A 20,935-nucleotide genomic window follows, 5' to 3' on the forward strand; every position below is an offset into this window, starting at 1 on the left:
TATCAGACTGTATGCTACACTATACATATTCATAGCTTCTTTGTACGCATGGCAATTAGGATGTAAACAGGGTTTGGGGTGTTCACATGGTCTATCAACCTGGTTTTTGTCTGTATGCTGATTTATTTAGCATAAAGAATGATAAAGAAGTTGTTTGCAAGGTTCACCACTGGGCATATCCATCTCCAACATGGCCTCCCATGGCCTTCTCAATTAGTGGTGCAAGGAAGAAAAAGCAATATGAAGTTGTCAGTGACAGATTCAACCTGAAACATTCTCCTCAAGATAGGTTGGCTTGTCAGACAGTGAATCGGTCGTGTACTGAGGTGTGACTGCATACAGGAGCACAGATGTGGTTTTGCCGTGTGGATATAGAACAACAGATGTGGTCCTGCAGTGTGCTTGCGGGAGAACACCAAAGCAGAAGGTACCCATGTGTATCTTCCAACTGCAGAGATCAACCCTCACTGGTTTTGCTCAGAATGACTGAGCACCAAGAATGTGCCTCGAGTCACTGCGCCAATGTAGGAACCATATCATTCACTAAGACTGTCAGGATGTTGTATTAGGAAACTCAAATCTACGCAATACAGTTAACTTTATGAGAAGAAAGGAAAGAACACAAATGGTCTTTATTCTCTTCTCTGAGATACTTTTAAAACATCTTTACGTTTAGCAATTGCTGCCTCCCTCTAACCAGTAAGAATAAACAATTAAAAAGAAAAGGTAAAAACAAAGCAAAATACCTGTTCTGACTGGCCCACACCTTTCGCCTTATACCTAAGAGACAGAGACTTGCGAACGTCTGTAAGTTCAAGGCCAACCTGGTCTACAGAGTAAGCTCCAGACCAGCCAAGGCTATATGGGGATACCATGTCACAAAACAAACATAAAAGCCCGAAACAGTGCCTCTAAAGGTGCACCGTGACGTATTCATGGTCATACACACCTGGAAGAGATGGAGAAGGGAGGGAGGGAAGGAGGAGAGAGGGGAGGAAGGAAGCGAGAGATGGCATGAGAGGATTAGAATATATGTAGACTTTGAGTGTGTGTGTGTGTGTGTGTGTGTGTGTGTGTGTCTACATCCACAAACAAATGTATGACCAAATGGTCTACCTACACACTTAGAGCAAATGACAGTTTTGTTACAGCTATGAGAAATAATGGCTATATTGCTTGAAATGAGGCAGTCAAATTTATGCTTTCTTACTTTGGAAACCAATGCTTCACCCAGAGACTTCTTTACGCTTCGGCCTTAGAGTGTGTTCCTTCCAGTGTCCTTCAGTGTCTGTCTGATCGCAGTGAGGTCAGAGTCTCATTCTGAGGTTTAAAAGCATCTAAAAATCCTTCTAAAGATGCTATGACTAATATTATTTGGGGGTGTGTGACCTCTTGAACACCATTTGTTTTCATTGTTGGTGAGAAGTTTCTAGTGCAAAGTGATCAGATTTGCAAGATAAAGTGACAGTCTCAGTTCTCATCAGTATCTGTGAGCTTCCTATTAGAGAGTTGGCTGGCCTTTCCAAGAATGGGAGGGAGAACATTCTGTCACAGGGGATTGTCTATCTTTGTCTGGTCTGTTGAGGAAAAAGCAATCCAAAAATGTTAAGCCATTTCTGAAGTAGATGTTCTGACAACCTCAGATTACTTAATTGAATTTTGGGGTAAATTCTAGAAAGACTTTTACCGTTCAAGGTCAGAACATGTAACTAGGTAACATCCTTCTGTATACCTGGTGTAGTTTATGTGAAGCTGTCATGATTTAGCAGACGCTGGTATTCTCAAAGCTGTTTATTGAGGCTGGAGAAATGGCTCAGTGGGTGAGCTTGTGGCTGCCGGTGCACGCCAAAGGATCTGAGTTCAAATCCCAGAACCTCAGTGAAGAAGCCAGACATGTCTGTGCACATGATCCCAATGCTGGGAGGCAGGGTGGGGTGGTTAGCAGCAGGAGAATCTCTGTGGCTTGCTGACTGCTAGCCTGGAGTCTTGAGGGAATAGGTGCAGGACAATTGATATCCTCCTCTAGGCTCTGCACATGCGCACAGGTGTGTGTACCCAAACAGGGCATATACACATATTGCACATGGCTTGCCCACAGGCTCAAATCTACAACATACACACACCAAACAGAAGAAAACAAATTTTCTACCTCATGTGTAGCCTTACACTACCACGGTTTCTGTGGATTCTTCCCTGGAATTCTTTTGTGAATATTCTTTGAGTATCATGCATGGCTACCCTCCCTAGTTCTGTTTATAACTTTTTCTTGAACCAAGAAAACAAGAGGAGCCAAATTATCCCCTGCAGGATCAATTCCTTGAGTGGAAACCTTGCTTATAAATGAGAGAATGAGACGTGACCCAATAAAAGAATCTATTTTAATTTTAATTTATTTCCTGGTGGCCTTTTATGCCTCCTTAGGCGATGACCTAACCAATTCTTTCTTAACACTGATTTTTTTTCTTTCCAAGGTCAAAAAGCACTTTGCAGTTATTGTAAGAAGAGAATAAATGGGTTTTTTCTTTTGCCTGTCACATAAAGCTGGTTTGTCTCTTCATAGACGATGTAAATTCAGGTTTTCTCAGTTTTGGAGTAATTCCTGTCTTATTAGACAGCTATTATCAGGAAAGACAAGCAGAATGAAGCACAGCTTGAACCCTGGGGCTTCCGTAGTTGAGTTTTGGGTGGCTGCTGTCTGTGGTGCCCTCTTTTATCCCTTCCTCTCCTTTCTTGTATGGAGTCTAAGTCACAGGCAGAGGATTGGTTTCAGGGCATTCCCACTGTTGGCTACACTTTCAGAGGGCAACATGCAAACAAGATAAAGACTGTTCTAGAAGGCAGCCCTACCTAAGGCTGGATAGAAAAGCTAGTTCTTAAATCGCGCATGTACACACATACACCCCCCACCCCCTCCCTGCTTCACAGCACCCCCTGCCTCCAAAGCCAAGTCCTGATGGATAAACTCTGAGAGTACTTGCCATGGCCTGATTGTGGGAGTTAGTTACCTAATCCTGCCTATAACTGGGGTGATTTGAAAGACGGGAAGATGTTCTCGTTTTCATTATGGGAGTCACTCGGGGACAGTATCACTTAGAAGAATATGTTTTTATTGCTCTAAATTACTTTACCTGAGAGTCTGTTGGTGTGTTTCTCTTAGGTTAGATTTCTCATGAACGAAATGGCCCCCACGGGTCCCATTTCCACAGTTTTTCCCAGGGCTTAAACTACTCCAGTGGTCAGTGAGTCGGCAGCCATTCTATCCTAGAGTCACAGTTCTAAGAGAAAGTCCTAGAAGAGAATTAGCATGCGCTAAAACATAGAGCCCACGAAGCTTCGCGTTGTGTGTGATAGCCACCCATGGAGCTCACTGTACAGTGCTAGGCTTCCAAACACCTAAAAGCAAGCCTACTGACATCAGCCTGAGCCAAGCGAGGCACAGTCTCATCTAAATAGCTCAGCGATTCCCAACATTTGTAAGTAAATGGGTGTGTCCTGCGTGGAATTCCCTGGAGAATACGTGCTGAGACTCTGAAATTTGAGGGTGTGCTCTTAGGAACAGTGACTGTGAGGTGGAGAAGTGGGATGGGAGGGGTTGGGGGAGACACACGACCTAGCTGCCATCCTGGGACAACCTAGATTCAGGAGGTGCCAAGGAAGATCAGAAGTGCTTCCAGATGGGTGCAGAACGGATGCACCCTTCACTGTGCACCAGCAATTCCTGGATGCCTGCTGTAGCCGGGAGGCACAGACCCTTGGACAGGACAGCTCTCCTTAACTAAATGATAAAGCTCAGGGGGACAGCTCAGCCATGCATCCTCAAGCAATGAACCCTCTGACTGCTGGGAGGATGTGGACTTGGGTAGCTCATCATGTACTCACTACAGAGGGCAAAAATGGACCTGGAAAAATGTGTTCAGTTAAGATAACCTACATTGGTTGGCTTAGCTAAGGCTTAAATGAATGCAGTATACTCATGGCCTCAGAATAACAGCATATCAAAAAAAATGCTGAATTTAAAAAGTTTTTTTTTCTGTTGAATAAATGTTTTCCATTAGGATCTTCGGTACTGGATGTATACATTATAAACCATATATGTACACGCCCATAAAATGCTTTCCTTCCCTACACATGAACATTCCAGCGTGTTAACACATTTTTCTCAACTGTAAGAAACAACTAACACATGTCCAATGATTGGGGCTCATGTAAAATGGATTCACACAGGGACAAAGAATGACTGTAAAGAACTAGCCACACACGCTGCACTGTCTGTCTGACTGTCTATCGTCTGTCTGCTGCTGTCCTATGACTCAGATTCATAGCAGCTCGCACATGTGGATATAATCTCTCTGTTTGGTCGTTCACTAGGATTAGCCCCTTAATTCAGCTTTTCTCATAAATAAAGCCAGGACTGAGTATGAGAGCAGCCATGGCTGTCAGACGGGGGCCATTGAGAGTTACGGATCCTGTCCCTCTCTTGTCTCATTGAGCAAGCTTCTCAGCCATGATTAATGGCAAAGTCCTAATGAGCCTTCATTTGTGCCTCAAAATTCTGGCATAGCCTGTAATCTAGTGACATCTGACTTTGACTTCAGAGCATGGGGACCCCCACAACAAGAAAACAAACGCCTGCTATCTTCATAAAGTACCATCTAATGGGGTGTTTCTCTTTCCCTACACTTCAAAGACATTTCCCCAACATTCCTTTTACAACTTTAAAACTGTATTTATGATTGGGAGTGGGGAGGGGGGATATCTTTCAGGGGCCAGCTCTCTCCTTCCATGGTGGGTTTGAGAAATCAACTGTAGGTCCTCAGCCTTTCATAGCAAACATTTTTACCTGCTGAGCCATCTCACCAGGCTCACAGAGGCAACGTCACATAGCCAGAGCTTGTGTGTTTGTTTTTCAGCTATCCCCGTGATTTCCATAGTCCAAAATATGCACACTTTCCCCAGGGACTAGAAAAGCCCCAGATGCCATCCAGGTCGGAGACGAAGGCTTCCAGTTTCACGGGCGCTGGAATTTCAATATCTGACCCTCTAGGATTCAGATGGGATCAGGGTTGTTCTGAATGGAATAAAGCCTTCCATGAGTCTCCAGTGTTGCATTTCCACGCCTCTGCCTTGCAAAGAGAGGGGACACTCTCAGGGTGATAGTGGTGTCCATTCAGATGGCCATTTCCCCTATTCAAAGAGAATTCATGGATCGTAGAACACTTTGCCCGGCTGAAAGCGTCATGGTTCTAACAGCTGCTCCCTGGGAAAATCCCCTGGCCATTCTTTTTGGAGCTCCCTGTGTCTGAGGCCCTGGGAAAGGGATTCCCAAGCTGTTCTGGATGGTATTGGCAGCTGGATCTGTCTGTCCTGGGTATTACCATCACAAGAGCCCAGGAACACAGCAGCTTTTCAAGGGGGCAGAATCCCTGAAGCTCACTCTGGGAAGAGGAATCCCACACATCCCATATCGAGCGAGCCATCTAATCTACCATCAAGCAGAGTAGGTCTAACCCCACCCACCCGAGCGAGCGAGTGCACATTGCAGGCATTGTGCAAGGGAACCTCTTTTTACCACTCATGCTGAGAGCGCGATTTGCAAGGAGGCTTTTATGCACGCGTGTGAGGGAGGCTAATGAACCACAGCATAGAGCAGTTGCTTTTTCAATGAACAGGGAAAAGTGGCTCCTTAACTTTTGGGGAGGAGTGGGCAGCTTGGAAAAAGAGAAGAACACATAAACTTCCTTTCTGGTGCGTGTCTGCCAGGATTTCTGCGAGTGATTCACATGCCTGTCAATTACACACCCTTATGGATTCCAGCCACTAGGCAGGTGTCCAAGAAAACACAAGTCTGAAAATGCTTCTGTTTTCATGAAATGTGTGACTACAGAGAGCCTCACGTTTCACGTTCTCTCATGTTCTTCCCAAGGAAGGAGACGGGGCCTCTGTCCCTGTCACTGGAGCGAGGAGCCCCTCTCACATCATGGGACCTTGATCCCAACTGGGTGCCAAGATACAAGAAGGCTGGGGTTTGGTTTTTAAATATTTATTTATTTATTTATTTATTTATTTTTATTTATTTATTTATTCATTCATTCATTCATTTCCTTCTGGTATGTGTTACAAAACATAGGCTGGTGTTATAAAATAGGATTTCAAGAGATGAGTCACTGCACTTGCCTAATATATTACCAGAGAGTCCTGGTGGAGCAGAGTAGGACTTCCTTTCCCCAAAACGCCAAAATCAAAGCAGTGTAGGGCTTGTAGCTGATGCTTACACCATAAACTGACCAGCTGTGCCCCCCCCCCCGCCCTGGTTGCTTGCTCTTTCTCCCTCTCTCTGACTCCAGGTAAAGCTACAATTCAAAATGCTTGTTTTTGTCATTGAGCTGCTGAACACTCTAGAAAAGGGCAGCTTTTATACACTGGTAAAGTCACAGCTGTTAAGAGTACATCAGATAGATTTTCCACAAGATAACGCTAAGTCGAACAAGTCTTTTTAGGGTACTTGGCTAAGGGTCCCAGAATCACTGGCATGTTTGGGGAGCAGCTACAAAGCACTGCTTGAGAGTTTTTCTAGTTCTGTGCTTTTAGCTAGATTCGTATGTGATTTTATAGGCTAAAACATCACAAATCGTTGAATATTTGGTGTTAACAAAGCTGGCCTCATCTGGTCCCAAGTAATATTAGCATCCAGAAAGAATAGTTAAAAGACAGTGTGAACTGGGTGCAGTCCCTTTAATCAGTGCCTTGCTTGGATACGATTTAAGTCAATAATGAAAGGGGGAGATACAATTAGAGGATGGGTGGAATGTGAATGCTGTCTACTGCTATGCTTGACAGTAAATAATTACTTCTTAACGATGGTGGGTTTGTAATGGCAGGCGTGGGGGTGCTCTCCAAACAATTTATTAGTTAGAGCTAAAGACTCCAGGAGTTAGGAGTGAAATGGCACAGTCCAAGAGATGGACTCTTTAGTGAGAAAGAGTTGAAATGAGTGAATTCTTCAAGAAGTTAACGTTAAGCCTGTCACAGTGGCACATGCCTTTAATGCCAGCACACAGGAGTAGACGCAGGCAGATCTCCAAGTTTAAGGCCTGCCTGGTCTACATAGTGAGTTCCAGGACAGCCACAGCTACACAGTGAGACTCCATATCAAAAAATTAAAAATAGAATGCTAAAACAATAGTCTCTTAAACTCTCATAATTCATACATCAATTTACAGAGTGGGTTGATCATTACAAACAAGAACATTTACTTTTAATTATATTTTATTTTATTTGAGGTAATTTCTCACCCTATAGTTCAGGCTGAACTCAAGATTCTCCTGCCTCAGTCCCCCCAAGTGTTGGGATTACGTGTGTGTGTGTGTGTGTGTGTGTGTGTGTGTGTGTGTGTGTGTGTGTCCAGTTAAAGTTCCTTTTTATAACAAGGTTTCCTGTCTTTGATTTCTAGTAGCAGAAAGATATAAGCCTTCATATACTCTTGTTTTGGAATCTTTAGAAAATGTTTTTATTTACTTGTACGCGTGTGTGAATTTGGGCGCAGGTGTGGCAGTTAGAGGAAAACTGAGGGGAGTTAATTCTTGCCTTCCATCTTGTTGACCCAACATCTCTCGCCTTGTTTCCGTTACTGTGCTGTGTACTAGGTTAGCTGTCCCAGGAGCTTCTGGGGGATTCTTCTGTCTTCACCTCCCATCTATCTGTAGAGGCGCTGGATTGCACACAGGCAATTGTTGAATTTGACGCTTTTAAAGGAGGTTCCACAGATCAAACCCAAGTGCCTTTGCTTTAGAGCATTTTCAGTGTCCATATGGCCATAAATCCTGACATGTGAGTGTTGAATGGACATTGTTCTTCTGGTAGCCCTCACATTCCTTATGGGACAGAGGACATTTTTCAGGAAGGGTGTACTGTCCTCTTCTGAGTCAGTTCCATTTGCTTCCAGAACCCTTCAAACTTGGGTCCTTTCCCACTCCCTCAGGCTACCTGCAGCTTGTCCTTTAAAAGACTCATTAACAGCCTACCCTCTGGGGAACAACTCAGTTTTCTAAATCCAGACCAGTGACTGCCTGTCGGGTGTTCATTCTGGGCCACATGGCCCTAAATCAACTTTTTCTTTACTAAACGCTGTATTCCCAAGTAGTGTGGGAAGTCCCAGAGTGATGTCTCTACTTGTTCTTGTTTACAACATGCAGCAGGGTCCTAGCCAGGCTCTCCTCTGGCTTACAGGAACTTTCTGTCAGTAGGCTCAAATGGTAGTCAAGGCTGAAACAGGTGAACACGGAAGGGGTTGAGCTAGAACCATCAGGCGCTTCTTCAGGGTCTCCCCCCAAAGACCTGTTGGCATTGACATTGATATGCCAAACTTCACAGTGAAATTATGGACAGTTTCCTTCCAATGAAAAGACGAATCCTGCTTAGCATTGTAACAAAAACTCATTTATCACAGAACTAGCCAAGAGGTTGCCTCTCTTACGAAGGGAGAGCTGGTCTCACATTTGCACACTAATTTTTTGCTTTTACAATTGGGGGAGAGGAACAGTTTTAAAGAGTTTTACAAAGACCAACCCCCTGCTTATAAAATAAAATAAATAAAATAAAATGTAGCTGTACGGATAAAGAAATTAAAAAGCCTACCGAAGGATTTTAACCTGTTAGTAGATAGTCTGTGGGGTGACCAGCCCAAGAAATAGGTACTCTTTCTTCTGCCTGTCATTAAAAACTCTCTTTTCTGATCTGTTGGGTATATATGTAAGTATAGGTATATATGTGTGTGCTGATGCATACATACATCATTTCATTTATTAATTCAGGAATCCTAGTGACTTATGACGTCCATTTAGGATGAATTGTAAATCACAGCACCCACACACATATTCTGTTTTCCTTTATCTTCTTGCTTGCTTTCTTCCTCCCCCTCTTCTCCCTTCTCTTCTTCCTCCTCCGTCCCTCTAAGACAGAAAGATAGGAAAGTGCATAGGTGTGCAATGTAAGCACTTTCTGCAGGTCCTACTTCCTCCCCAGACCACTGGGAGCCCCTAGAGATGGCTGTGCATAAAGAGCAGCCAGTAATGTTTCTAACGCAAGAACCACGAAGGAAGAGTAGAGAGGGTACCGTACTGTGGTCCACAGTGGAGTGATCTGTGTATACTTCACCCTGAGCACAGCACCTCATTCCCTTGTGTCCCTTTAACACCCCGCCCCACGCTGTGTGCTGTTTGCCTGCAAAATCAGAGGACAACCTCAGATGCCTGGCTTCACCTATCATTTGCGTGAGGCAGCACTGATGCACTTGCTAGACGAGCTGACCCGAGCCTTCCCGGAGTCCTCCCATTTCCACATCCCACCTTGCCAGAGGAACGCAAAGATTCCAGACAGACGCTTCCATGCCCGGGGTTTTACAGCAAGTTCCTTCTCTTCAGCACCTTTCTCAATCTTTAACAAATAAGCCTTCCAGTTCACTTACAAGCTGAGATAACAGTCCTGTAACTGGGCAGGTAAAGACAAAGGGACATTCCCTTCTGGCTCCCATAGAGACATTTTTAAAGGACCCAAGTTCTGCTTCTGTGGAACTGTTTTTTGGGGCCCTCAAATTTAGCCCAACCTGACTAGAGGACTATTCTCTGGTCCCCCATGAAAGAAGAATCTGCTTCCCTGGTGTCCTTTATGGGATTGTGTTCTGTGCTGTTGTTGTCCAGAGCTGTTCTGGGATTCCTGCTTGGCAGTTGTCACCAAGAGGGCTATTTCCCAAGCGTTGGCAGAACCTTTGTTAGACCCACTAAGGAGCCCCATCCAAAATGAACCAAGGAGGAGGGGACGGACAAGAGGAGGAGATGAATTCACAGGCAGCTCTGCTGCTCACCCAGGCTCTTCTTTCATGAGCCAACCTCCGACCTGGGCGATCTGAAGACACGGCCTTTTACTTTGTTCAGGAAACCCTAGGGGTTTGTGGTTACGAATATCTGCGGTGCTGTGTGCCAACCCGTACAGCCCGTCCTGCAAGCGACCAGCACTGCAGACACAGGACCCATATCGCTCACAAATCCCACTATTCAACGGCCTTTCTCTTCTTCTAATTATACCAAGAAGGCAGTCTCTGGTGCAGTAACCTCTCTGCAAAGACTTTGTAGTCTAGCCCCAAACCGAGGCTTTTCTCTATCCCAGCTTGAGTGTGGTATTTTAATAAACGGTCTCTCAGCCTCCTGGGGTGCTGGCCTATGGCTTTATCTTTTACTGTTCCTTCCCTTTTGACTCAGGGCCTCATTTGGTTTGGCTTGCCTGGGCAGATGGTGACATACCTGTCCAGCAGATCCCCTCCAGGGGTGTGGTCAGGCTATCTTGTTTATCTTTTCCAATTGGATGCTCAGGATGGTGCCCATTGTGCCATCCAAACTCAGTGAGATCCCAAGCACTGAGTTTTGAGAATGTCTGCAAAAGGAGGAAGTTTCCTATTTCACAGGTCTGGTAACATTTGTTTTTTTAAAAAGTGAAAACGATATCTCAAGGTGGAGGGATTTTGAGACTCCTTTCGGTGCGTCTCCTGTAGTGTATCATCTGTTTGCTACTCTCTCCATTCTCGGATGTATTTCCGAGCTCCCTTGCTAGCTTGCAAACACATTGAAGGTGGCATGAGTGTCTATTTCTGTGTGCCTACAAGTTCTTCAGACCATCATCTGATGAAACAAAACAAACTGAGCACGTGGTGACTGCTTGTAAGACCAGCACTCAGATGCTGAGGTAAAAGGAAGTGGGGACAACTGTGTTGCTCAGTGGAAGAGTTCCCACTTAATGTGCTCGAAGACTTGGATTGTATTCTTAGTTCATGAAAAAAAAAAGTAAGCAAGGAAGAAAGGAAGAGAAGGAGGGAGGGAGAGAGGGAGGGAGGGAGAAGGGAAGGAAGGAAAGAGGGAAGGAAGGAAGGAAGGAAGGAAGGAAGGAAGGAAGGAAGGAAGGAAGGGAAGAAAGAAAGAAAGAAAGGAAGAAAGAAAGAAAGAAAGAAGGAAGATTCAGTGGGTAAAGAGCCAAGCCTGACAAACTGAGTATGATCCCTGGAACTTATATGGGAGACAGAAAGAACTGACTCCCACAATTAGGTGTCCTCTGACCCCAAAATACATGCTATAACTTGTGTGCCCCACCATGTATGTACATACATACATACATGAATATGCATATGCATACATACATACACATATGTGTACACATGCATACACATATACATGCATACATACATACATGCATACAAAACAAGGACTGAGGAAATGGTCCAATGACTTCAGATCCCTATAACCCACATGAAGGCTGAGTGTGTGTGGCAAGCTGCCTGCAAAAGGCAGAGACAGAGGATCCCAAGAGCAAGCTGGCTAGTAAGAGTCACCATGTCAGTGAGCTCTTGGTTTGTTTGAGAGCTCCTGCCTCATTGAGTAAGGGGAAAAGCAATAGAGGATGGATCTCCACATCAACCATTTGCCTTCACACTCACACATATGTATATGCACACACATGCATACCACACACGCATAGATACATGTGATGCACATGTGCATCATAACACACACACACACACACACACACACACACACTTTGTTTTTAAATGTAGGAGACACCTTTAATTAAAACAAGAAGGCAAATAGATACACACAGCTGAGGAGGCCTCAGTGGCCCTGAACCCTGGCCCTTCATCATATGTATGTATCCTGGCTGGATGATTGAATCTCCATCCAGGCCTGTTTGCCTGGATCCATGAATAAGAGATCCCCCAAACCTCTTCCCTCCTGAACCCCAATTCTGACCACCCCACCCCCAGAGAGCCAGAGTTATTTCAGTCTTCATCATCAACTCTTCACTGTTCCCGGGCTTCAAAACTGGATCATCCAATCTCTCCAGTTTGGCAGACGATATTGATTTTTTTTAAAGCCTCCCTTTACACATCTGAAAGAATCCTGAATGAAGGGTTACTGTAAATCGCTAATACAACCATTAAGTATTAAGTTCCTTAGGGGACCTTCTCTTCAATCAACCAGAATGGCTTAATCTATTTTGTTTTAAATTAAAAGACCCAAACACGCTCACGAATCGAGTCAGAGAGAGTTTCGAGCAGCATGGTGTCCCTTGCTCTTGGGCTGAGGCCTACACCAAAAGCCTGTATGAATGTCTAAGGGTTGCTGCGTCTATGCCTGAGGCTAGGGGTGTTTTTTCTTGCTGTGTAAAAAATCTGTGAGTAAAATCTGATCAAAATCATCACCCAGGGAAGCAGAGAAGCTAGAGGCGATGAAGAAACTGATCTACTGTGGAAAACTTTAGGTGGAGTGGGTTGGTCTTTCCATATGTTGGGCCTGAGTGGCAGTCATCCTATGATTGGTTCTGTTTCTTTATACCACTGAGTATCAATCCCAGGGTTTTGCACATGCTGGGCAGGCTGTCTACCTCTGCGTTGTGTGCTTATATGTAGGAGAGGGCAGTTACATGCGCCCCAGCCCTAGCATTCACTACTTGAGTGCCTATGGCATACAAGGCGATCTTCAAGGTGCTTAGCATAATGCTAGCACTGTCTCTCTGTCTCTCCTCTCTCCCTGGAGCTTTGAGTCCTTGGTAGCACACCATAGGTGCTCTTGAAGCAGCCCTGTGAGCTTCTGGAAAGAGCTTGCCTGACTGAAGAGTTCATATACAGCTTCCTAGATATGAGGGCTGCGGCAGGAGCAGCCTGGGATCAGTTTCCTTCTGAGACTTAGGACACATTCCTCAAGACCTCAAAAACAGGACCATTTTAAAACTAGAAAATGCTGACATGAAACTGGGAGACTCCATCCATTCTCAAGATTTTAGTCCTTCATATTTTCAGGGCATTAAAAAGGTGTCATTTAAGAGTCCACATCTCATGTTTAGTGCTATGCTAACTGCAAAAGAAGACATGTGCGGTAAACAAGGGTATTAATTCTCTACTGTGTCTATAACGCATTGTCACAGGCTTGGACTTCGTGCACAGTTACTCTCGTTTTTGTATGCACGGCACGGGAAAGGTTGCAGGCATGCATGCAGGTGCATGTGTACACATGTGTATGGAGGCCCGAGGGTAACCTCAAATGTTGTCCCTCAGGATTCTTGAGACAAGGTGTCTCCCTGGGACCTGTGGTCTACCAGTCAACCTAGGCCATTGAGCATTTTGCATGTCACTACACCTGGCTTTTCCCTGTGGGTCCTGGGACTCAGCTCTTCATTAAGTCCCAAACCAATTTCACTGGGCTGACACCAAATTGACTACAGGATAAGTTCCTTTCAGAGGGTCTAGTGGCCCTTTTCCTCTTCCAGTTTCAAAGGCCCCATGTTCCTTGCCACATAGCCCTTTCCTTAATCGTCAGAGCTCACACCTTCCGCTCTGTTTACACAGTGTGTCTCCTGCTTCCCTCATATAAGTGCCTCATGAAACCATAACAATCTGTTTCAAGATATTTAATCACAATCTCTGAAGGCCCTTTGCATCAAATACCAAATTTGCAAGTTGCAGAAGTTAGGATGTAGACCTGCCGGGGAGGGGCACCACACAGTGACATTTTCAGCCCCCTGCAACAAAGACGAGTGCATTTCTGGCTTCAAAGAGCCTAGGTTCCAGTTTCACAACAAAGGACAAATGAGGGTAGGAGTCCATTTGTGTGCTTGCCTGTTTGTTTATGATGCTTTATTCTAAACCATACAGTTTCAGGGGAAATGGTACAGTAAAATCTGGTGACGATGTCTTCTGCTACATTCAAATTGTGTCAAGGCTAAAAATAAATCTTCCCCTTATAAAATGCTACCTCTCAAACAGAAAGTTAACTGTGCCACCAAACATTTCAGGCTGTAAGCCCAAACCATCCCATTATCCATAGTTCAGCACAAAAAGATTACATTGTTTGAAAAAAAAAAAAAAGGGAAGGAATCAGACTTCTCCATCCGTGGTCTGTAACTGACACTACTCTATGAGTCAATATGCCTCAGTTTCCTGGGATTAAGGTGACAGGCATCTTAAATCCACCCACCCCAGCCCCAGGCCCAAAGCTACAGCTTTCAGAGGAAAGAGGAGAAGCCTCGACCTTAGGGGAAATTTAGCGTCCCAGGCTGCGATTGCCTGGCAAACACTTCTTGTTGTTACAATTTGACTGTCCATTACCTCTTAAGGTTTTGGAAATTTCAAAAAGGAGACATGATGCTTTACGGTGCCTGGAAGAGAAACTGTAACAGTGGGTAAAGAAGAAAGCCAAGAGGGAGAGGAAGGGTTCTGACATATAAGCAAGAAATACGTTAGAGACCGAAACGAACAAGGGATGGTTCAGTGGGCCTGGAGATGATGGTGTGTTTGGATTCAAAACTGAGAAACCAGAGCAGAAATGGGGCTTGAAAAACCCAGGAACTTCAGGGAAATCACTGTGGGCTTTTCCTCTGCTCCTACCGCCTACAAGTAGTGAGGTCTTTTTGAGCACCCTCTGTGACACAGAAGAGGTATCTGGAGGACACAGAGGACACAGAGGACAGACGCTGCAGGGGCTGCCAATCAATGTACAGCTGATAACAAAGGTCACTTGATGGGAGTGGAGTGGCCACCCAACTCTTTTTTCTTCCAAATTATTATCATTTTATTTTACGTGTATATAGCAGTGTCCGTAAAGGCCCAGAAGACAGCATCAGATCCTCTGGAACTGGAATTACAGATGGTTGTAAGTTGCCACCTATGTGCTGGGAACCAGATTTGGGTCCTCTGCAGGAGTGGGCAATGACTCCTAATGACTGGGTGCCAAAGGCCTCTCAGCCTTACCCCTCCCTTTTCGTGGTGCCTCTTCTTATTCTGTGGTTCCCTTTTCACTAAAAGCTGCTCTTGATCGAACTTTGGGAGAGCCGTGGAGATGGCTGAGTCAGGACAGTTCTCACTGTGCAAGCCTTCAGGGTCTGAGTTCAGTCGCCAGAACCCACAAATCCAGGCCTGTGGAATATACTTGTAATCCCAGTGTTGGGGCTAAAGAGATAGAAGCAGGCAGGTCTCTGGAACTTTCTGGCAGGCCAGCCTATGCAAACTGTGAGTTCCAAACTAATGAGAGATGCCCCGTCTGTTAAGAGCATCCACATGGTGGCTCACAACCACCTGAAAGTCTAGTTTCAGGGGATCCAATGCCCTCTGTGGACACTTGGCATGCATGTGGTACATAAACACACATGCAAGCAAAATGCTCACACACATTAAAAAAAAATCCTAAAGCTTTTCAACTAGTTAATTAATTAAAAACAAGGTGGAGAGTGTCCTGAGGTCCATTCAAGATTGACTTCTGGCCCCCACACATACACGTGTGCACACATGTGCATGTGCACATATGAAATATATATGTGCATACACACAAAAGAAAATATCACTTTGTAAATTTCTGATTTGATTGACACCGTCTATGTGTTCCAGCACACAAGAAGGCAAGCACACACCGCATCCCAGAGCATGACCCTGTAGCTGTAGTTCATGGGCAGCACCGATTTCCCAAGCAAACCCACACTGGATCAAGAGCGAAGGCTTTGCCAATCAGTTGAGATTTGTCTGCAGGCTCATAGGTCATTTCCCCTGGCATGCTAGAAAATTCACTTTCAAAGTAGTTCAGAACCTGCAGAAATGAAAGTCTGCACTGTAACACTGCAGGGGCAAAAACCAGGGTCACCCAGATCAGGCTTCCTGGCTGAACTCTGGAGATTATGAAGTGAGCCCTCTTGTTGGAAACCTGGACGAGCATCAAAGTCTGCCATCATTTTTATTGGCAGGTGCCAGGGGCTTGGGTAACACGGGGCAGGATGGGCCATACCACCGAGCTCGTCAAACAGGGAAACGAGTGGATGGGACCGGAGCAGGAGGCAGCAGACATCATTGTTGCTTTTTGCTAAAAAACGAACCTATTTGTGTTGTTGGGAGTAATTAAAACTGTAGCCATGTGGTTTGTGTTAAATGTTAAGTGTTTCAAAATAGTTAATATGTTCTGTTCACGGGATGGAAATGTGCCTCTCCACCGCCTAATTATGGAGGAGGGGGAAAAAATCGTGGATGGGATTGGTTTTTTAGGAGGAAAATGAACGTGGAAAAAAAATGTGTCATTTGAGGGGATTTTGAGAGGATTTACCATGGCTTTTCTGGAAGGGTATATGTGTTAATTGCGAATCATCAAGATTAGCTAGGAACTTAACCGTGGGTGTCAGACACTCCCATCCATTCCCAGGACCCACCAACCTGCATCCAGTTAACTCAGAAAGCCTGTGGTCTTCTTTTATTAAGCCAGCCCATTCTGTTTGTGAAGCTCTCTGGCTTTTATAAACACACTCTGTCTGCTCCCTTGGAACTCTAGCCCCTTACACTCTCTATCCTCTGTCCCTCCCCCAACCCCAGACCTTTCATAGGCTGTTAATTATCTATAGTAAGTTCACAGCTATACAAACTGAAGCTAAAATTGACGACGTGGTTTCTACATTATTCCATGGCTATCGGATGGCAGAGCAGTGTTTTAAATCTAGGTCTGGCTTGCTGTGGATCTCTTATTCTTATGTATCGCCGACCTTTCATGCTAGGGGAATGAGGACTGGGGGCTGCCTGTTAACTGGCCTGAGGAACAAGCTGGAAGAAATGGAGCAAGTGTCAGTGTTCGGTGGAGGGAGGAGGAAATTGGTATATACATGAAGGAGTGAGTTAAAAAGACACCCCTCTGGACTGGGACTGTACTTTCCTAAGCTAGGCTGACTGAGGTTGTCTCTGTGTAACTCACATCTAGCTATTGACAGCTTTCCACCTGGTGACATGCTTAATGGGCCATGAAATTCTAGCCCTCGGGGCTCAAGCCTGATATTTATGGTTCCCACATAAACCTAAAGTGGACGGTAAATTTATCTCTCTCCGATTTAGGTGGCTAAAATGGCTATTTGGGACTCTGAAAGGAATAGTTGGCTTTATAGATATGTTATATCAACTTTAACAAAAGATTGGTGTGGGAGGAGGGTGTGGAAAGCTGGTACCAACTATGGGGATGCTTCCAGAGGTCTCTGGGAATGGATTTCTTCTGTGCATGTGGGTATCAATGTGAAAAGGAAGGAATTACACATTGGTGGGGGGATACAGATGGGCTTATATCATAATAAACAGTTGCCTATCTGGAGTAACCCAACTCTATTACATCACAGCAGAAAACACAGGAGAATCTGCCAGGCAGCTATAAGGGGAAGCTGTCCTTTCTGAGCTCAGAGGCTGTCGAAATGGGTTCTGACACAGTTAGGTACTGGGGCCAAAGGGTATCCAAGCAGAAGTAAGCTTGTGGAATTCTCCTTGCTGGAATTGGGTTGGTCTCCAGGGGACTTTGCTCCCAGGCAAGCAACTGTGTCCTTTGGGCTGGCCTAGATGGGCATCCTGCAGACTGGACACATTCAGAGACAGCGGCTCTCTCACCTCCCGGTTCTCAGAGGTGAGCGCGCCCGGTATGCAGGGCGTGCCTCTAGGTTCAGCAGCAAGTCCCAACACAGACTCAGAGCAAAGTCCTGTTTGTTCCCATGCAAAGATAGGGCCCTAGTAACAGCCAGCACCTCCTCTTCCCTCCCCAACCTTAGTCCTTCAGCTTTCCAGCCGGAGAGTTTCTCTCTATCCCTGCTGATAACAACAGCAGTCGGTTGTTAGGAGGTCGCTGTCCAGAGCTGCTGTGGCACTTGCATTGGAAAAAGCAGAGCCATTGCAGCAGAGACACCCAGAGTGGAGCCTTTCCTGTTGCTGGTCTCTATACCTTGGAGCCAGAGTCTCGGTTTTCTAATCTATCAAGTGTCAATAAACATACCACCCAAAACCTTGTGACAAGAGTAAATGATCGCTTTTTAAAGATTGGAATAGTTATTGATTTCTGAAACTAGAATGCGGGGGTTTTTGTTTTGTTTTGTTTTGTTTTGTTTTTTCTTTTCTTTTTTTAAGCAAGAGGATGGCAAACTTTCTCCATTATTTGGGAAAAAAATTTTGCATCAAAATCCAACCAGCACCATATTCTCCCCAAGGGCCTGAGAAAAAAATCTGCAATCGCCTCTCTAGGATCCCACAGATCATCTAGCTTCTCATCTCAACTCAGGGGGAAAGAGACTCTTCCTCCCCCTCCTTCCCCTCCTTTCTCCCCTCCTCCTCTTCCTCCTCTTCTTCCTTCCAGGGCCACTCACACACTGAGAAAGCCTTCTCAGCCTCTCTCTCTCTCTCTGGAATTTTCATGCACACACCCCCCTCCTTCAACACCCCCATCTCCTCTTCTCAAAGTTAGTGCAGGAGTCTGAACCTGAGTCTTGCCAGGAAACTCCTTTAGATAGAAGTGTTTCAATTCAGGCACGCTTGGCCCTGCCCCCACCCCAGCCCAAGATGGCATTCTTGGACCTCCTTCTCTGAGGCCCCTTCTGAGTAAGCTGAAGTTGGAATGCCCTCCTGAGGTGGATGTATAAAAGCCAGCAGCAGCCTGAGAGCCAAGGTAGGAAACGGCAGACACGTTCCTGAGCAACCTCAATAGAGAAAAGCTTCTTTGATCTTCTGGAAACTTCCTGCAGCCTGTGCTGAATATTTGTTTGTTCTGAGGCAACTCAACTTTTTTTTTTTTTTTTGGTTTTGTTTTTCTGGCTCTCTAGTGCACGACTGTATCTCTGTGTAAAAGGAAAATGTGTTTTCTCAGTAATGATACTCACTCTCTGAACCTCAGCACCCACTTCTGAAGATGATTTCATCATCAAGATAAAACTCCTGCTAACTCCTGGAACCCAAAAGATAAAGGCTGTGGCTGCTGCCAGCGACTGGAGCTCACCTCCCAGAGTCTGACAGTGATGCACACACACACACACACACACACACACACACACACACACACACCCCTCAAAAATGTGTGACTAGAAACTTCTAGGTTTAGTTTATGCCCTGGAGATTTGATCCCATATGGGAGAGGATGTGTATAATATCAATATACCCAATCACTCATAAATGTCAACAACAGCAACAAAAACCCCTTCTGTTGGCCAAGATACAGAGTCTGTGTCAAGTTCAATCTGCTACCCCAGTGCTTTCAATGGGGGTGGGGGAGCTGGTTCAAACAGCCAGTCCAAGGCAGGGGGAAATGCCCAGGGGCGAGATGGGGGCTGTGTCAGGAGCAGCTATCAGATCTTCTGCAGAAGGTAGAGCGTAGTTATAAAGTCTTTCCTCTTGGCCTCCTTTCTGGTAGATGTATATCGTAAGAGCAGCATGAAGTGTCGGGCTAGTTGACAATGTCTAAAACAGAATGTTCTTAAGTTGGAAGAGTCACACATGGCATGTCAGGGCTAAGGTGCTTGGCAGAGTTTTCAGTTACACAGAAAGCGTGTGGCTTGGTTTGGCTTGATTTGGTTTGGCTTGGTTGTGTGCCCCACCCCCATAGTGCCTGGGGTCTCCAGCTTTCTGTTGTGTCGGACCCCCTCAAAGCGTAGACACTGCAATCAAAGCCAAGATATCTCTCTCTCTCTCTCTCTCTCTCTCTCTCTCTCCCCGGCTTGTGAACACAGGAGGGAAGTGTCACATGTTAGGAGCAAGAATTTTGTGTGCCAATGATCTTTTTTTTTTCCTGGAAGCAACTGGAAACCAACTTAGTGACACTTAAGTCCTTCACCTGCTCCACGACCGTGGCCAGTGTGTATGAGTCAGAATGGTACCAACAGAGCTCTTGGCTGAACAGCCCTGACTTGGAGTGAGAAACGGTGTACCATGTTCAGAGTCATGGCAACCTGAACTTGGCAGTCTCATCTGCTTCTGAGATTACAAGCATTTGCTGGCCAAAAGCACCTGCCATGGCTTTGACCTCAGAGTGGGATGCAGATTGAGAAAGCATTGTGATGGCTTTGACCTCAGAGTGAGATGGGAATTGAGAAAGCATTCTTCGGAGTTGGCAACAGGCTTGCACCCTGGTACCAGCCGCAAGGTTAAGCAGTAAGTGTGTGGTAGAGCCACCTTGTTCCTCCACCTCTGTGTGCTCAGCACGACTACACCAGGGATTGAGTGCTAGGAGTCTCTTTCCTCTGCCACCTAAAGGGTCAGGATGCCTACAGAGTATAAAAAGTGGATAGATCTCTGTTTTCATCGTCATAGCAGGCTGATGGTATATAAAAATAAAAGTCCTTTCAAGGTAAAAGGTAAAACAGATTCTCTCCCTAGAAAGGCTGGTTTTCAGGGGATGGATATGGTCCTATTTCATGACAAACATGCTTTAACATGTGTGCCCTTCTTAGAATATGCTGTCCCCCGTGAGTTACGATGACCTGGTTTCTGTGTTTACTCTGTAAGGTGGCTTTTCTCACCTCAGTCCTTCTGCACAAAATTTTGCTGTGGGCACACAGAAGATCAGTTACCAGGCTTTCCCATAAGTAAAAAATATGAATTTAAGCCCAATACTTCGCCAACCATAATTTGCAAAGAAAATTATCTATGTACACCAAAGGCTCAAATTTCCCTGCCAAGCCCGATGACCTGAATTGGATCTCCAAGACCCACCTGCATCAGGGAAGGGACTCTAGCAAGTTGTTCTCTAATGGCCACACAAATAGCTGTCATGGTGTACACATATGCGCGCACGCACACGCACACACACTAAATTAATCTAAAAAAGAAGTCATTAAAAAATTAAGAACAAAATGAAGATCAGAAAGGATACAATCTAAGCACCCCTAGTAACACCAGTCCAAAACTTTGGGAGCACAGGCTGCCACTTCTAGAACATTCCACACCTGACCTCACTGAGATAAAAAGGCAGGCATATTTGTTATAAAATGCTGTATAGAATTACCTATTTATAAGTACATGCAAATATGCCCAAATGGCCTGAAATCCCACATACTCCTGATCGCCTGCATTTCAGATAAAGCTTCCCCAGGCTGAGCCAAGCACCTCTGGCCCTGTCAAAGTCAGCATCCACAG

General features: G+C 45.3%; 1 protein-coding gene and 1 long non-coding RNA gene across 4 annotated transcripts in view; one reads left to right on the forward strand and one right to left on the reverse strand.

Annotated features, from left to right (window-relative positions):
- The window catches only part of Rora (RAR-related orphan receptor A), a 733,322-nt gene that overhangs the window by 552,439 nt on the left and 159,948 nt on the right, over positions 1-20,935 (forward strand).
- Positions 7,278-20,935, reverse strand: part of LOC148004223 (uncharacterized) — a 32,337-nt gene continuing 18,679 nt past the window's right edge. The window contains exons 2-3 of the long non-coding RNA XR_015627808.1: positions 10,296-10,425; positions 7,278-8,948 (exon numbers count right to left, since the gene is read on the reverse strand). This is a non-coding gene — a long non-coding RNA (uncharacterized LOC148004223). The remainder of the gene's footprint in view (positions 8,949-10,295; positions 10,426-20,935) is intronic.

The sequence above is a fragment of the Rattus norvegicus genome, chromosome 8, assembly GCF_021556685.1.
Source record: "Rattus norvegicus strain SHRSP/BbbUtx chromosome 8, alternate assembly SHRSP_T2T, whole genome shotgun sequence".
Lineage (NCBI taxonomy): Eukaryota > Metazoa > Chordata > Mammalia > Rodentia > Muridae > Rattus > Rattus norvegicus.